Here is a 16307-nt window from a genome sequence, read left to right on the forward strand (position 1 = left end):
AGCAGGTGTATGGCAAGCACCAAATCACACTTTGTGGCTCTGTCTAACTAAGCAGGTATTGAAAACTTGCAAAGACAGAGATTCAACATCTCTCTGGGAAGCCTGTTCCACTGTTGTCCTATGCTTTTAATGAATGTCATTCCTGATGTCCACTCTGAATCTTTAAATCTCTGACTTGCGGCCATTGCATGTTTTTATAGCATCTGCTGTCTGCTAGAAGGCTGTGGCTCTGTTGTCTTGGCAATTCCCCTTCAAGCTGTTGTAGACTCTTGGATTCTGCCTCTATGGGTCCTCTTTAGCAGACTAAACAAACTCAGTTCCTTTCATCTTTTTTTATTGGCCATATGCCACAGGCTCAGGGCTGTCAAGGTGCACTCCACCAAACCTTCCACAGCTTTTAGGAGGTGCATTCTGCATCATCATCCCTTTTGCTGGTGAAGATACCAGACAGTATCAACCTCATTATCAAACATTTGAGCACTCTACTGGCTGCTGTCTTGACCTTGAGACATCGATTGCTATCTTTTCAGCCTGGTGGCCCAGACAATCTTCAGTTCATTTAGGAGTCCATTTTTCCAGCCTATTGTTCTTCAGCTTCCAGACACAGGAAGGATACAAAACCACATGAACGACTCAGTATCCACATCACCAGTTCTTTCACCACAGACAGGAATCAAATTGTCTAAACACAGAATCATAAAAACATTGGAGGGTTTTGGTTAGAAGAGAACTCAAGATTGTACTGTCTACTGCTCAAGGCCGGGATGACTTCAAAAGAGAGATCAGGGACCTGCCCAACTGAACTTTAAATATGTCTGTTTATTCCAGCTACCAAAATTTCTATTTCTATAGCATGTACTTTTGCCAGGCACTTCCAAGTCTTTGCCTTCTTTATACTTACCTATTAGGTGGTAGAAAACTACATTCAGACTTCCTTGTAGCTTTCTGTTCTCTGGGCCATGATCCTCCCAGTCATCCTGGAGACCCCCAAGATACACTTTAATATGACAGGGTTTTTTGTACTGTGGACGTAGGCATGGTCAAACTGGTGTTCTAGATGTGACCTCACAAGTGTCAAAAGGAGGGAAATAATCACCAGCCCACCTGCACCCTGCTAGCTGTGATCTTTTAATGCAGTCAAGTCCTCAGTCCAAGTTCAGAGCTGTGATTTGCTCTGATAAATCTGTTGATTGCTCCTCATTGCTACCTGTCATTCCTGTGTTCAGAAATGGATGTGCTCTGTTATTTTTCTAAGGACTGAAGTGAGGCTGATCAGCCTGCAGTTATCTAGATCCTGCCTCTTGCCTCTCTTAAAGCTGGGGGTAACAACAGCTCAGTCATCAGAGATCCCCCCCAAAAACTATGATTTTTCAAAAATTATGACAAGGTTCACAAGCATATCAGCCCTGTCAGCACCTGTTGAGGAGTCCCATCCACACCTATGGATTTTAGTACACTGTTGGCTTCCCATATAGCATTGGTGGGTGCAGACATCTGGGAGCAGGCTTTCCCTGAGACAAAAAGCCATTGAGCAGCCTTTTCCATACTGTCCATCACTAGGTTTTCTTCCATTAAGAAATGGACTCACTCTTTCTCTGAGTTTCTTTTCACTTCTGACAGGCTTGTAAAATCACATCTTGTTAGTTTTTATGTTCCTGTCCAGTTTTAAATCCAACTGGGCTTTAGTCTTTCTGGTTTTGTCCCAACATGTCTGAGCAGTACTTTTATATTTTTCCTTTGTTGTTTGCCCTTGTTTTCACTTCTTATGTGCTTTGCATTTTAGTTCATTAAGAAGCTCCTTGCTTAGCCAAGTGGACCTCCTGCCAAATTTCCCAGTCATCCTGAACAATGCCCTGAACCAGTGGTGCATGTTGAACTCCAGGAAATTTTCTTTGGGCAATGAACTGAATGAGACTGGAGGGGGTGGAGAGAGTGAGAGGAAATGCGCTGCCAATTTATTTTCCAATAAGGGAAATAAATGCCAACTTTCTTCAAGTGTGGATGATAATTCAGAGTTATTTTCAAGGCTGGGGTGTAATACAGGTAGCTGCACATAATTGAGGTGATTTTTTTAAATGAAGACACTTTGTGTATGGTAGTGTTGTGGTTTGGTTACATATGGGTACATTTTCACAGAATTGCCTTACAGGTGATGATCCTTTTTTGGGAGCTGCGGAGGGAGGGGTGGGTTGGTAGATGTAATATTTTCTCAAAGCTAATACACTGCATTTCACGTTCTGAGTGCATACCCCAACACTTTTACTTTGCTTTAAATTATTGATTGGTGGATAAATTATTGCAGAGGTGGGTGCACTGATCTTGGTTTTGTGTGTATTCCATCTGTTCTTTATGCTGCTGCTTGTGACCAGGAAATTAGTGTTTTACAGAAAGTGATTAATGAATCTGTGGTGGAAATCGATAGGTATTCTAAGTTTTCAATCCAGGTGATGAAGTTTTCTTAGATTTTTTGGTAGCTATTTAGAATCTCTTTTTCATGGTGACCCCTACAGCATATTGGGGAGCACACTGTTCTTCCAGCTGTGAAAATGTCTGAAGAAATGTTTGTTATTGAAGGCAAAGTTTGAGGGGCTAAGGGTAAAACGCATGAGCTGATCTTGGTACCTAGTATTACTTCTCTCCACAATGCTCTTCTTCCTCCCAGTATCTTTCTCATACTTGAGAGTGTAAAACTGGATCCAGGACTGCAGCTGTGGTCTCACTGGTACTAAGTGTGGAGAGACAACAGCTTCCCTTTCTAGTCTTGCTGGCTGCACTCTTGCTAGTGCAGCCTGTACATGGCTGGTTTTTGGGGGTTCACTGCTGAATCAGTTCAACTTCTTCACCAAAGTCCACAAGTCCCTCCAGCAAATTTTTTCAGCAAAAATGAGGCTGATAAAAAAAGGAATTTAGCACCTCAGTCTTTATCACACCCCCTTAACACTAGGTTTCCTGTTCCACTGAGCCATGGGGCCCCCGTTTTCATTTATTTGGGTTTCTTTTTTGCTACCAATTTACATCTATCTGCCCTTCACATCCCCTTATAATTTCAATGTTCCACTGAGCCATGGGGCCCCCAGTTTCATTTATTTGGGGGTGTTTTTTTGCTACCAATTTACATCTATCTGCCCTACACATCCCCTTATAATTTCAGCTCCAGTTGAATTGTCTCAGTTCCATCCCTGCAGGATCAGGCAATGTCTCCCTATTACCCCTGGGTAGATGTTCCTAAATTTACTTAATCCTAAGTAAACTTCCAGATTACCCCTGGGAAGATGTTTCTTCCTTCCACAACCTTATCTGTTGCCCTTAATCAGGCGTTTCCTGCTCATTGATGCTGGTCACCTCCTTATCTTCTTGATTTGCTGCTAGTCTAGAGACAAAATGTGAAAGGGGACTTGTGTTCAGAAGAAATCTTTCTCTCAGCTTCTAAATTTGATAAATTCAGGCCTCAAGCAAGAAAAAAATTTATTCTAAGAACTTTCTTTTTGTTTTCAATTTATTTGATCAAAATAATATTAAAGATCTCTACTAAAAGAAACTCTCTTTCTACAAAAAGATGCAGAATGGAACTAAAAATCAACCAAGGAGGCCAAAGTGACTCTCTTTGGAATGTTTTTGAGTTAAGACATCCAAAGTTGAAAAACACCTTCTATAAATCTTAAAAAAATTGGTGTGGGAGAAACAGCTCTTCTAGGTCTCTTACTTAGGTAGGTTCATCTGAAAAGTCAGCTGAGACATGTTTTATTTACCCTTGTAGTTTTCTTTTCCTTTCATTTAAACATAAGTTTTATATTTTGAGTCTCAGTGGCTTGTGAAGACATTTAAAGCATATTCTGGTTTCACACCTAAAATAATACTCATGACATTGTATGTAAGACTTGATTGTGCACAATGAATCTCCTAGAAATTAAGTAATAAATGTAAAAAAAAATTAAAATACCTGAAAAATCAGTTATGAGCATGCTTGTACCTTCAGCTAAATACAAGCAGAATAGAGTCATGTCCCAGCTCTTCAGTGATGCCATCCCACACCCTTTGAACAGGATCAGGTTGAAGAATGGTGAAAACAGTCCCTGAGGCAATTCACAGGTGTCTCATCACATGCACACGCAAAAGTGTTATTTGTCTTATAGAAGTGAGAATGGTTCCCTGGTCTAAACCAAACTACTTTTTTTTCCACATTCTTTAGCAATTTGTAAACTTCTCAGGAGAGAGGGAGAATGGGTGACATGTTTTTTTAAAGTTTATAGTTCAATGTCTCTTCTGCTTTAAAGAAAACACTATGAGGGAAGGTCAGCTCAGGCTAAAAAACCTAGCAGCCAAAAAGAGAAACCTGTGACTTGGGTGAGGATCTTGTAGACCATGTTAGCAATACAGAGACCCCTTGTATAGCAAGAGACTGGATTTAATTTCAGTCTGCACTATCAATATTTCTACTTCTACTGTTTTCTATCCTCTTGGTTGGAGAGAAATTAAGTACAAAATGAAACATACATGTGCAAAACAGGAAAAAACAAAGGAAAGACCCAGAGATGTCCAGGACTGACTGAAGACAAAAACTCAATCTTCTAATCTGTCATTAATTATTCAATTTTCATGTTTGTTACAGATGACTGATTAATACCCTTCACTTTTGATGGAAGTATAATATAAAGAGATGTATAAGGTGATTCCTTGAGGCATAAACATGGAGAGTATTGAGACAAATGGAAAAGGAAAAGGTTTCACAGATTTGTCTGGATTTTATTTCAGTCTGCATTAACAACATTTCTACCTCCACAGCTTTTCTGTTCTCTTGACTTGGTGATATCCTTTCCTTACTATTAACCTCCTCCAGTCTGAGGGCTGCATGAATCTTCCCAGTCCTGTCACAAAAGCGCTGCTGGTACAAGTAAATGGCCACTCACTTCATGTAATACCACAAAGTGATTTTATCCCCATTACACCTACACTGCTCGGGAACAGAGCAGAGATTGTTTGAGTTTTTCAAGGATAAGCCAGCAGTGGTCTGCTGGCAAGAAATTTGAGTTCAGATTTCAATAACCATTTCCTTTTTGAGTTGACTGCCAAAACTATAACAAAGCCAAAAACTTTGAAGAGAGCAGAACAGATGGCATATGGGTTTGCAGGTCTCTGCTATGATGCTGGTCCTAGCTGATGCCAAACTGTTGTGCCTTAATTGTATAATGTGGCTACCTTGCAGAGAGGATATGTGCTGAGAAACAGACCTTGATGGGAACCCAAAATGAAGGCAAAGTATCTTCTCAACCAGAAGTCATCTGGCTCCATTTTGCATTCTGCAAACTAACACCACAGTGTCTATCATTACAAGTCTGGGGAATGACTTGGTCCCACAAAAGTGTTTTCAAGCACTTAACTACAAAATGTAGCTTGCACCAGTTGAAAAGTCCCTGAAATGAGCTAATTGCTTTACTCCCTTGCTGTGAGCTCCATGGGTTGCTCTGCTTCTCACATCATCCATCTACTTTTGGTCTTGCAAGCCTCAGCCTGCTTGCCTGCACTGCTGCAGGGAGGTCAGAGTGGACACAGAAAACCTCATTCAGCCCCAAAACCTTTCATTAAAGTCTGCATGATACTCTTACAGATGAGCATGTTGCAGACCACTTACCAACAGGACAAATGCAAAGAAGTCCTTGGTAGCAATGGGGTAAGTGCTTCTGGGATGGATATCAGACTTTTTGGCAGCTCAGATGGCTTGCAGCAGGATGGAAATAGAAAAAGTACTGCGCTTCTTAGCAATGAGGTGAATGAAACAACATGGGTCTCTCTTCCCAAGTATTAAGTGACAGAACAAAAGGATATGGCCTCAAGTAACACCAGAGGAGGTTTAGATTGGATATGGAAAAATTTCTTCACTGAAAGGGCTGTCAAACATTGGAACAGGCTGCCCAGGAAAGTGGTGGAATTGTCATCCCTAGAGGTATTTAGAAGATGTTAAGATGACGTGCTCAGAGGCATGATTTAGCAGTGGGCTTGGTCACGCTGGGTAACAGTTGGACTCAATGACCTTAAGGTTCTTTTCCAACCTAAATGATTCTATAATTTTATGAATATACATGAGGGCCCTTGGAGGCAGCACAGTGCCTGCAGGAAGAATGGATGGTCATGTCTGCTGTGCTGTGTTGACCATCAACTGAAATCATGCAGGTTGCCTGAAATCATACAGGCTGCCTGAAAACATCACCACATACCCAGGTGTGCTGAAAATCTGCCAGTGGCTCCATTTTAAGTCAGAGTTACCTGAAACTCTAAAAGTTTCCAAAGGCACTAAAATTACCATGTGTCAAGAGAAACAAACCTCCACTTCAGGGCCGTTGCACTTGTGAAGTAACCCAGCCTTACTCATCAAGAAGGCCCCAGCAGATTTGCTGTGGTCTCAGCACTTGTTCTTCCCCTGACTGTGATGAGCTCAACTACACTTGCAGCTGTATCCACCTTTGGCACAGCAGCTGGAGCAAAAGCCCAGCCTGGGCACTGCTTCCCTGGAGGGATGCTCTTCAGGAAATGTTAGGAGCCACCTCTGTTCCCATCCAGCCACAAAGCTCTCTCTGAGAGCTCCTCTGGGGCTGTACACTCAAAACTTGATCGCTTCACTTGGCGCTGCTTCTCTCTCCTTCATCCCTCTCCAGCCATCCCTGCTTGTCATGAAGAGACTCTTGCAGCAGCAAATTCCTCTCCCCCCACACACACAAGGCACGTGGTTTTATTTTGGCTGATGCAGCAGAGATGACAGCGTGTTCAGGTCCTGCTCAACACAGCTTCGCTACTCCTCATAGCTATCCTCAGTGAACACTAATGTTTACAGCCACACAATAATGCTAACAAACAACTGTTCTGCTTCTTCTCATTTCTGTTTAAAAATAAATAATAAGATCAAGTAAATGGAATGCAAGAAATTGTCCCTGGAGTTCAAGAGAGAATCATTAAGGCTGGAAAGGGCCTCTAAGGGCACAGAACTCAGCTGTTAACCCCGCACCACTGTGTTCACCACTAAACTGTGTCCCCAAGTGCCATGTCTAGATATTTTTGGGTGATTTCATCACTTCTCTGTGCCATTAAAATTCTTCAAAATGACAGAATTTGACTTTCCAGATTGACTGAGCCCTGCTACAGGTCTCCTATTCCTGCTTTTTCTAGTACTCAATAAATATACTAAGATTGTAATAACCACAATACTTCCCTATAAAAATGCTCATGCCTTTGTGCGTCAAAATTCATGATGTCATTGCTTATCTACCAACAACTGCAGTACAGAACATATCAAAATTGTGCAGTAAATCAATGGTAATAAATGGTAATAAATGACCAGTACCACTCTCACACTGACTACGTGCGTGCTCCTCTTGAAAGTTTATCATATATTTACCCCCATATACAGACAGCTGTACCTTTCTGGTTAAATTACAACACAGATTGTTCATTTCCATCTGTAAAATAACACACAAAGCAAATTAGAAGGTAGGATAATCCTCTTTGTTAAAGAATTTGTAGACATAAGAAGCAATACCGCACTGCACAACCTGGCTAAGTTTCTGTATATTTACCTTCACAAAAGAAGCAAAAAATAGTCTAAGTACCTCTCAATTAAAATAACAATAAATGTTCTTATTTAAAGTTTTACAACTAGCAAATTTTCTCTACCTTGGACTGTTCTCTGTCTTTCAGTGTTTGGTATGACTGACACCTTGGATATTGATAAAACTTCATCTTTTAGTAAACCCTTTACAGATAAAGTAAATGCATGCCAGATTTTGAGATATTTTCTTTGTCTTTCACTAATCTGGTTTCCTTTTAAATAGGATTTTTAAAACCCACATCATAATATATTAATGAAGGAAATCCAAAATTGCTTTTCAAACTTGTATGTCATTCCAGGCAAGAGATAATTGCTTTCTGCATGAATTTTAAAGACCACTGCCCAGTGACAATGACTGGACGTTCAGAAGAACTATCTTAAACATGCAGGCAAAGAAAAACCAACAACATGCCAGCAGTGCTCTTAGGGACTAAGAGGTGAAGTAGAGCCCTCAAGGCCCATCTCTGTCTGATCTGTCAGAGAAGAATGCCAAGGGAAAACACTGAACTTAAAACGTAAGTGATTTACAAGCTCATTCTCATAAAATGAGTGTCGCTGTTCTTACAGGCTATAAAAGTAGTGCAAGTATAGTGGGCCACTGAGCTAAAAATGCAGTACAAATGAATTTATATAATCTCAGCCAGTAAAATTCTGCAACTGGGAATATCTTAGTCCTGCAAAGCATTAGGCTACATTTGATATATGTATCATGTATCTGTTGAATGAATTGGTACTTAAAAAACACGTTTTTAAGTAGAAAAATGACAGGCAGGACTTAGAGATAAGGGAAAACATAAGGATTAATTTTGTGTTATTTCACCTTCTTTTCATATGCCCTTTGTCTTCCATTCTTCTCCTTCTCAAGGATTTGGGCATTAAAAGCCAGTGTAGTGATTAAGACTATTTTTGTGTGGTTTGTATAAATTTTTTTCTCCCCTCTATAATCTGTATGTCTCACAGACAATGCTTGAATCCCAAGCAATTACTTCAGTATTGCTTTATCATATGTGTCAATAGGGTTTAATCCACTGCCATTCACTGAACTGCTGAATCTGGGTTTGGGGAAAAAAATTATCTTTTGTAAAACATATGCACCAAACAGAAATAATAACCAAAACTCCCCTAATCAAATATTCCCCTATGGTACTTTTGGAACTTCTGTTCCTCAAGCTTTACAAGTCTTTTGCTTTGACTTCAGCCTACCCTAGTTTAAAGCTTCTGTATAACACAGCTATTTGTGCTGCTGCAGACTATGCTGATTTATTAGTGCACCTGCAGATCCCTAAATCTGCTGTCACAAATGCCCAATGAGCAACTGGTTTTGCAGAGTTTAAGATGAATTTCTGTTCCAGGTGACTAAAAACACAAATGGGTATCTAGTGAGATTTTCAAATGCCCATCATCACTTAGATCTCATTGCTTTTATAATTTTGTCTGTAGTTTCAAAAGATAGTTTAATTCTTTTTCAGGCCTTCAGGGTCAAGCTAGCACACAAACTAAAAACAAAGAGAGTAATTAAAATCCATTTTTGCAAAGTTGATGATGTTTGAAATCTAGAACTTCTATTCAGGCACTGTTAAAAATAGAAAAGCTCTCCTTCTATTAACCCATATTTTTTACTTAATAAATAAACTATTACTTCTGGTTTTAGAAGAAATTTCTATTTTCTTACAGTTTCTCATTATATATAAGTTCCTGCAGAGCTGCTGCATCATTCATTCAAACTCACATAAAGCAACAAAAGAAAACACAAGTACATGAATAATCAGAACAGTGCTTATTAAATCATAGACATTGTCCATCTGACAATGATGATGGACATGGAGCTGATATAACTTGATACAGCCTGGGGGCTGTACTTGGCATATATCGTGAGACATCTACATTCTGCAAATATGCGTATGTATAACTGGAATTTCTTACAACAATAGAAACAAAGCCATGAATAATTTTTTGCAGATTAGGATCATATAAAATGCACAGGTTTTTGTAAAGCCTCACAAAGGCACATAACTAACTTGTACTGCTGTCTCCTGGCTAATGAAGCAGGCAGGAGGCTGAACATTCTTTGGACCACCAGACGTGCACAACTATGATTGCTCTTTTTGTAGCATGTCAGGATCATACCTGGCAAACTCTGGTACTTCACCACCCCATTTTATTTTGTACAGAAAATAGTTCTGGGTAGAGTTTCAGTTGACAGATCTTTCCTTTGTCATCTCTCAGTGTCAGCTCCTTTTTCCTCTCCAGCCAGTCAGTGAGAAAATTGTGGATTTTGGTAGTAACCAAGCACTGAATGAAAAAGATTAACACAATGAAGCATAAAATATCAATGCAATTGAGCATAGTGGTCTAACGTCACTCCTGTCTTCAAACATACCAAATATATGCTATATATTACTATACACTATAATATTTAAGACTGAAATTCTTCTTTTTTCTTAGTTTCGCTAGGAAATGAGGAAACATGTTCGCAAATACACTACATCTTCAGATACATTTCTTTCTCTTTCTCTCCAAACAATTTTGAACCCTAAAGGTCAAATTTATTTAATAATAATCATATCTAATATGGTGGTCTGAAAACATTCAACTTTAGTAAGAAGAAAGACTTCATTATTGACTTCACTGTACTGATTGCGTGGAACCTTCCTCTCCCTACAGACAGGAGCAACCCCACAGCTAAGGCTACTTCCCCAGCCCTCTATCAGCACGCCACAAGACCAGAGCTTACCTGAAACCTCTCCTTTCCAAGGGATTTGGATCACTCATATAAGTGGAAAGATTTCACTCAGATCTACCATGGGAATTTTCTTTTCAACAGGCAATTTCATTTTTTGGAAATTTCAAACAAGTGGAAAGATCAGTGTGTATTTTCTGCCAAAAGAACACAAAGAACAGAACCAAACCAATCAGAACAGCTACATTACTCCCATGCCTCCAGGAGCATGATTTTATTTTAAATATGGCATTGCAAAGTATGTATAGAGAAGCTAATCCCTAATATTTCTTTTACCTCTTGACTGGTCCTTGCATCACCCTTCACTGATCCTTGCACCATCACATGATGGAGTGAAGCAAATTACAATCACCAACAGTCAACTCCAGATGCTAACAGCTACTAATTAGGGAAAGAGGGAGAGCACTGTTTTGCTACCTGTTGCCATAGCATTTAATAGACTCTGCTCCCTCAAACCCCAGTTTCCCATCCCTCCTGGCCCACAGGTGCCATTAGTAGAGAATAATGGTTCCCAAGCTGAGGTCTGCAGATCACAGATGAGCTGCAAAGCCTCACTTTGAAAGGTTTCCTAATTGGCAGCACACACGTGTTTCCCCAGCTGCTGCAGAGTATTAATGCTCCCGCCTTAGCTGGTGAGAGCAGGTATGTTCTCCAGCATGTGAAAGGCCCATGTTAGGTCCAGCTGCTGCTTATTTGTCTGGGGAACTTAGAGCAGAGTTCAATAGAGGAATTTCTCTTTGAGCAGCAGCAATATGTTTCTTCAATAACAAGCTGTGTCTAGAGGCAGTACTTCAAAGCTTTCCTGGTTCATGTTATGAGCTTTCAATACTATCAAACCAGGACAAAACCTGCATGTTGTCATATACTTTTAAAACACATCCGTGGCATTTTTGAAATACAATTACACAAGACCTCTGTTTGTCCATGCATTTGGGTTTTGACTTTTTGTTTGTGCTTTCTGAATATCCATTGGTACCTGGGGAAAGTTATATTTATATGAAAGAAGCCTATTGCTGAAAGTCAAGGTCAACTTGTGTTATGGTTTAAACCCAGCAAGCAACTAGCCCCCCCACAACCAATCACTCACTCTCCCAGAAGCTAGGGAGAGAATGGGAAGCGTGAGAAAATTCATGGGCTGAGATAAAGATAAATTAATGAGTAAGGCAAAATTTACACTCACAAGCAAAGCAAGGGATTCATTCACCACATCCCACGGGCAGCAGGTGTCCAGCCATCTCCAAGAAAGCAGGGGTCCACCATGTGTAATGGTGACTGGGGAAGACAAATATCATCACTATGAGCATCCCTCACCCCTTCCTTCTTCTTCCCCCAGTTCTATATGCTGAGCACAGTGCCCTAGGGTAGGGGATATCTTCTTGGTCATCAAGGTCAGCTGTTTCTGCTGTTTTCCCTCCCAGATCCTTGTGTGCTCCCAGACTCTTCACTGGTGGGGTGGGGGGAAAAGGTGTGTGAACCAGAAAAGGCCTTGGCTCTGTGTATCTCTGCTCTGTAACAGCTAAATCAGCCCTGTGCTATCCATACCGTTCCCACCACAAATCCAAAACACAGCCCCATACCAGCTACCATATAGATAAATAACTCTATCCCAGCCAAAACCAGCACACCTCTCAGATGCTGAGGCTCCAAGACACAGAGCTAGCAATTGCTAGTATGTGCAGTGGCACCATGAAATCTTTCTTCTATGGAATTGGTTTAAATGAAAACAATTTATTTAGTTATGTGTTAAGAAATCCAAGAATGGTCTGTTTTTATATTTGTTCACCAGTATTGGATCCTGTTACTGTTTGCTATACAGAAGATGGAACATACCTGTTTCAAATGTCTATATCTATTCTATTTGCACAGTAACAAAAGAATTTTTTGAGAAGTACTAGTCACAGAGAAATACTACAAAGACAGGAAATCCTTAAAAACTTTTACCACTAGCAAAAAATAGCCTCTAACTTGATCTAATAAACCTGTTCTGTTTTTCTGAAGACATATCCATTATAAACATAAAAGCTTTTAATTGGGTTCGTCATATTCATCACTCTGCATAAAGTAATTTGCTACTCTAGTTTTTCAATGCATCAAATTTGTAACTTTGTAGACTACATTTTTGTATTCATGTGATCAGCTAAAATTTACACCATTTCAAAAGAATATATTTTTTAAAAGCCGTTGAGGAAAATATTATCATTCTCTAAAATTCATCCTGGATGAATTTTCCTTCTGTAGTAAATGGGTAAATATGGCAAGAAACAGTCTTCCTCCTCCAATATCCAAAACACAGTTTGTATGTATAACTGAAGCTTTCTCTGTCATTGTAGACACGATGGTATTCTTAGCAGTCACAGCAGAGGATGAAGGGATTGACAAATTTCCCTGTCCCTTGTCTACTCTGGCTTTGTCTGGGGTTTCCACTTTCTTGTATGATCATTTCATCCACTCCCCTTTGTGTTACTGTAACTACTCCTTAATTATCTCTTTTTTTGTCTTCCTCCTATTCCTCTTCACCTGACTGCACCTTCATTCCCCCACCTTCTCTCACAGTATAAAACCATGGGTTCTGAGGTGTTCCAGCTTCCCCATGCCCTCTATGGCTTCACTGGTCTCTTGTTCCATGTCCATGCAACAGTGAGGGCACGAATAGCCACCACACACTGAAGGGAGCTGAAGCACTCCGAAGAACACAAGCACGGGAATTAACAACTTCAGTGAACTAATTTTAAGAACCAGTGGATAACAACTCCTGCTTTCCTTTCCAAAATCTCAGACTCAAGTGTCAGCTCCCATAACTCTGTTTTTTAATCAGTTCACTTTGATGAAAAGTTTAGCTGAGTCCAGCCCACTTGCTCAGGAAAAAGGGACACCAAAGTTAACTGCCTTCACATCCAAGCTGACAAGAAAACACTGGAGTTTCAGGAGATGCCTGGGCTATTACAAGTGAAAATAAGCCGCAGCAGTGAAATCCATTAAAGAAAATCTTATGCCATAGCCTTTCACTGTCCTGAAAATATCTTGCAAACGTTACGGAGCAGGCTGATGAGCTGTCAAGGAAGAAAGAAACATTGTCAAACTCACATCATCTTTCCAAATTCCTGTCTGCTGGGAAGCTTCTCCAGATGATGACAAATGGCCACTCTGCATGGAAAACTAGACAGCCGCTGTCCCAGACCCAGGTTCAGGATGAAGTAAGAGAAGACAGAAAAAGGATCACAGAAAAAAGATCACCTTTGTAAAGTTCAAAATCCCTCTTTTACCCATTAAATCCCTGCATTTCTGCTGAAGGGTGTGGGTGCCAAATGGTGCTGGCTGACTTGGGCATCAGCCTTGTGGGTTTTAAACTCTAGTGAGAAGTAATAAAATACAGCTAGAAAAATCTACCAATTCAGAAGACAAAAGCTTTTTACCAAATCTCTTCATATTGGTACTAGGACATTAATCCCCTGAAATCTTTCCTCTCAGTAAAGTAATGCCTATTCCTTCTTCCACCTGACAGGAATCTGCAGAAGGCAGTCATCAGTTGTCCAGTCTCAAATGGCTGTTTTTCAACCAATATAATTGCCCTCTTCATGCCAGGAGCTCCCACTTCATCAAATAGTTTAAATTCAGGGGCCAGTCTCCTGTGTGGCAGGTGCTACCATCCCATGATCTCAGGTTTTAAAAAGAACATGAACATCCAAAGTCCAGGAAAAATAATTTCTGGAGCATTGTAAGGAGTCATAATACAATGGTTACTAAGAAATGAAAATCATTGTTTCCTCAGAGAAGAGAAGAAAACTTTTCATCATCTGTTAATGCAAAGGAAACATTTTCTTCTCCCCGGCTTGGGGTTTTGGGGATTTTTCCTTATGTTGAATATACAAGCTCAGTTTTCAATTAAAATGTTATTTCTGCTCACTGCTTAGAAATCAAAGCAAAGCACTGTATTGACTTAAAGAGAAAAAACAATGGTTGACAAGCACAGGACTATCAAAATTAGTTTGTTAGGCTCCATTCAAACTATGTTTCTTGCTATGCTAAGTAACCAAAATTGTTTAAGGATTTTGAAATAAAATTGTTAATTGTTTGATCTTTTTCCCTCTTTCTGATACATTTCTGCTTTTATAGTTTGGGAATACCATGCTAATTGAAAACCTTTCAGAAGAACTCAGTCCTACTCTAGAGTCTGCAAAGCTGAGACAGACATTTAAACAAAGTGAAATGGTTCACAACCAGTTGGGGAAAGGCTGTTACTCGTTACAGCAGGGATTTCAAGTACCACATGATCACCCATCTCCAAAATACTCATTATCTGCCTGAAATATCTGTCAAAGTATGCTTTCTCTGGACAAGTTACTAGAAAAGGAAATCATAGAAATCAAATACTATTATTGAAAAATTCTTGGTGGAATAGATAGAAAGAAAAACTTTTCCAATAACGGGGTAAAAAAATTAAAAATTAAAAAAAAAAAGAGAAAAGGGAATAAGTAGCTGGAGAATCTTGTTTAGGAGTTATAGAAAAAGTTAAATCAGAACAACAAATCTGAAATGTATAACCAGGGTAGTGGTGATAGCAACCAAGCAACGCACACAAAAAGTATGAAGTGTTCAAAGTTTTTCTGGGGGAAAAAAGGGAGAGATACTGCTTAGAAGAATATATGAAAGTGTGTTTCATAAAAAGCATTATGGGTTCTTAAAGACTATTGACTCTTTCCAGAGGCTAAAAGTCTGAGTTGTTTCCTGGCAGTGTAGGTCCAACACTCAGGTTTAGGATACAGAAGAGATTTTCAAAGCTGCAAATTTGGCGTAGGAATATTGAAAACATGAAAGTTCTTAGTTTTTAACAACAATGTACACTCATCATGGTGCTGTGCATCTCACTTGTGTATAAAATAACCTAACATGCAAGGGCAGAGAGTGTCTCTGCATAATGAGAGAGTGGACAAGGAGCAGAGACAGAACATCTGTGATTCCTTCCCAGCTCTGGAAGCACAAACATATTCCCTCCATTGCACAGCATCAGAAGCACCAAACCTGGATATCCTTACTATGAAAGTATCCTGGAATTTTAAAACTGAATAAAGGGGAAAAGTAAACAGCATATGGAAGGAAATCCTTTTTTAATTATTGAAATTTTAATTGTTTCTGGTGGTTGCAACTAACCCTAGAAAATGTAATTTGGAAACATTTTCTCCTTTAACACATTGTTTAACGTTAATCTGCTACTCTCATCACTATATGGTGTTAGTGGATACACCACCCAGCATGTTTTATGGTATATTTAAACCAGACATCTGGAGAAATAGCCATCAGAGTAGTTATCTCAAATACCTATTGTAAAAACAGACTTAATAAAATGAGAACAAATAACAGTGCTGGCAATTACCCTTATCGTGTGTATTCTTGCAAGAAAGGTCAGAAGGTTGTTAGTCTGTATATATATGAACTGATTTTCTCTAATACAGTTTCTCACCTGATTTCCCATAGGTTTTTAGAGGCTTTTTGTTTGAGGGAACAGGAGGAGGAAAAGTTAGGTTAAGCTACAATATGCTAGACAATAATCAAGTAACTAATATGAGAAGCTGGTCCCCCTACCAGGCTGTCACTTATGTTAACAAAGTAAAAAATAACCCGCCAGAGTCTAGAACGATAAAAGGTGCAGTAACTTCACAGATTTTACAGATATGTACAGATGTCAACTGAGAAGTCAGTCTGCTTTACTATCACTCCAAACTTAACAATGAATTTAATATTATTTTTTGTTATAGATCTATCCCAGGGAACATTATTTTGGTTTTTAATTTTTTCTTTTTTTTTCAGATGGGTTCAGAGCAGAGCTAATATCTGTTGTGTGCAGCTCCAAGGATCCCGGTCCTCAATAACTCCAGAAGTATAATCAGACAGGAACTAAAGTGGTAAATACACTGAAATAGTTTAAATCATTGCACAGCTCATTCTCCTTTGCTCACAGTTCAGAGCCAGTTT

At 39.5% G+C, this 16307-nt stretch overlaps 1 long non-coding RNA gene across 1 annotated transcript; it reads right to left on the reverse strand.

Annotated features, from left to right (window-relative positions):
• Positions 1-9298: 9298 nt before the first annotated feature.
• LOC120499921 lies at positions 9299-10705 on the reverse strand. The gene is made up of 3 exons (XR_005626994.1): positions 10614-10705; positions 10332-10474; positions 9299-9889 (listed from the first exon to the last, which is right to left on the reverse strand). It is a non-coding gene; the product is annotated as an uncharacterized LOC120499921 (long non-coding RNA).
• Between the last annotated feature and the right edge of the window lie 5602 nt (positions 10706-16307).

The sequence above is a fragment of the Passer montanus genome, unplaced genomic scaffold (genome assembly GCF_014805655.1).
Source record: "Passer montanus isolate IOZ18808 unplaced genomic scaffold, ASM1480565v1 scaffold17, whole genome shotgun sequence".
Lineage (NCBI taxonomy): Eukaryota > Metazoa > Chordata > Aves > Passeriformes > Passeridae > Passer > Passer montanus.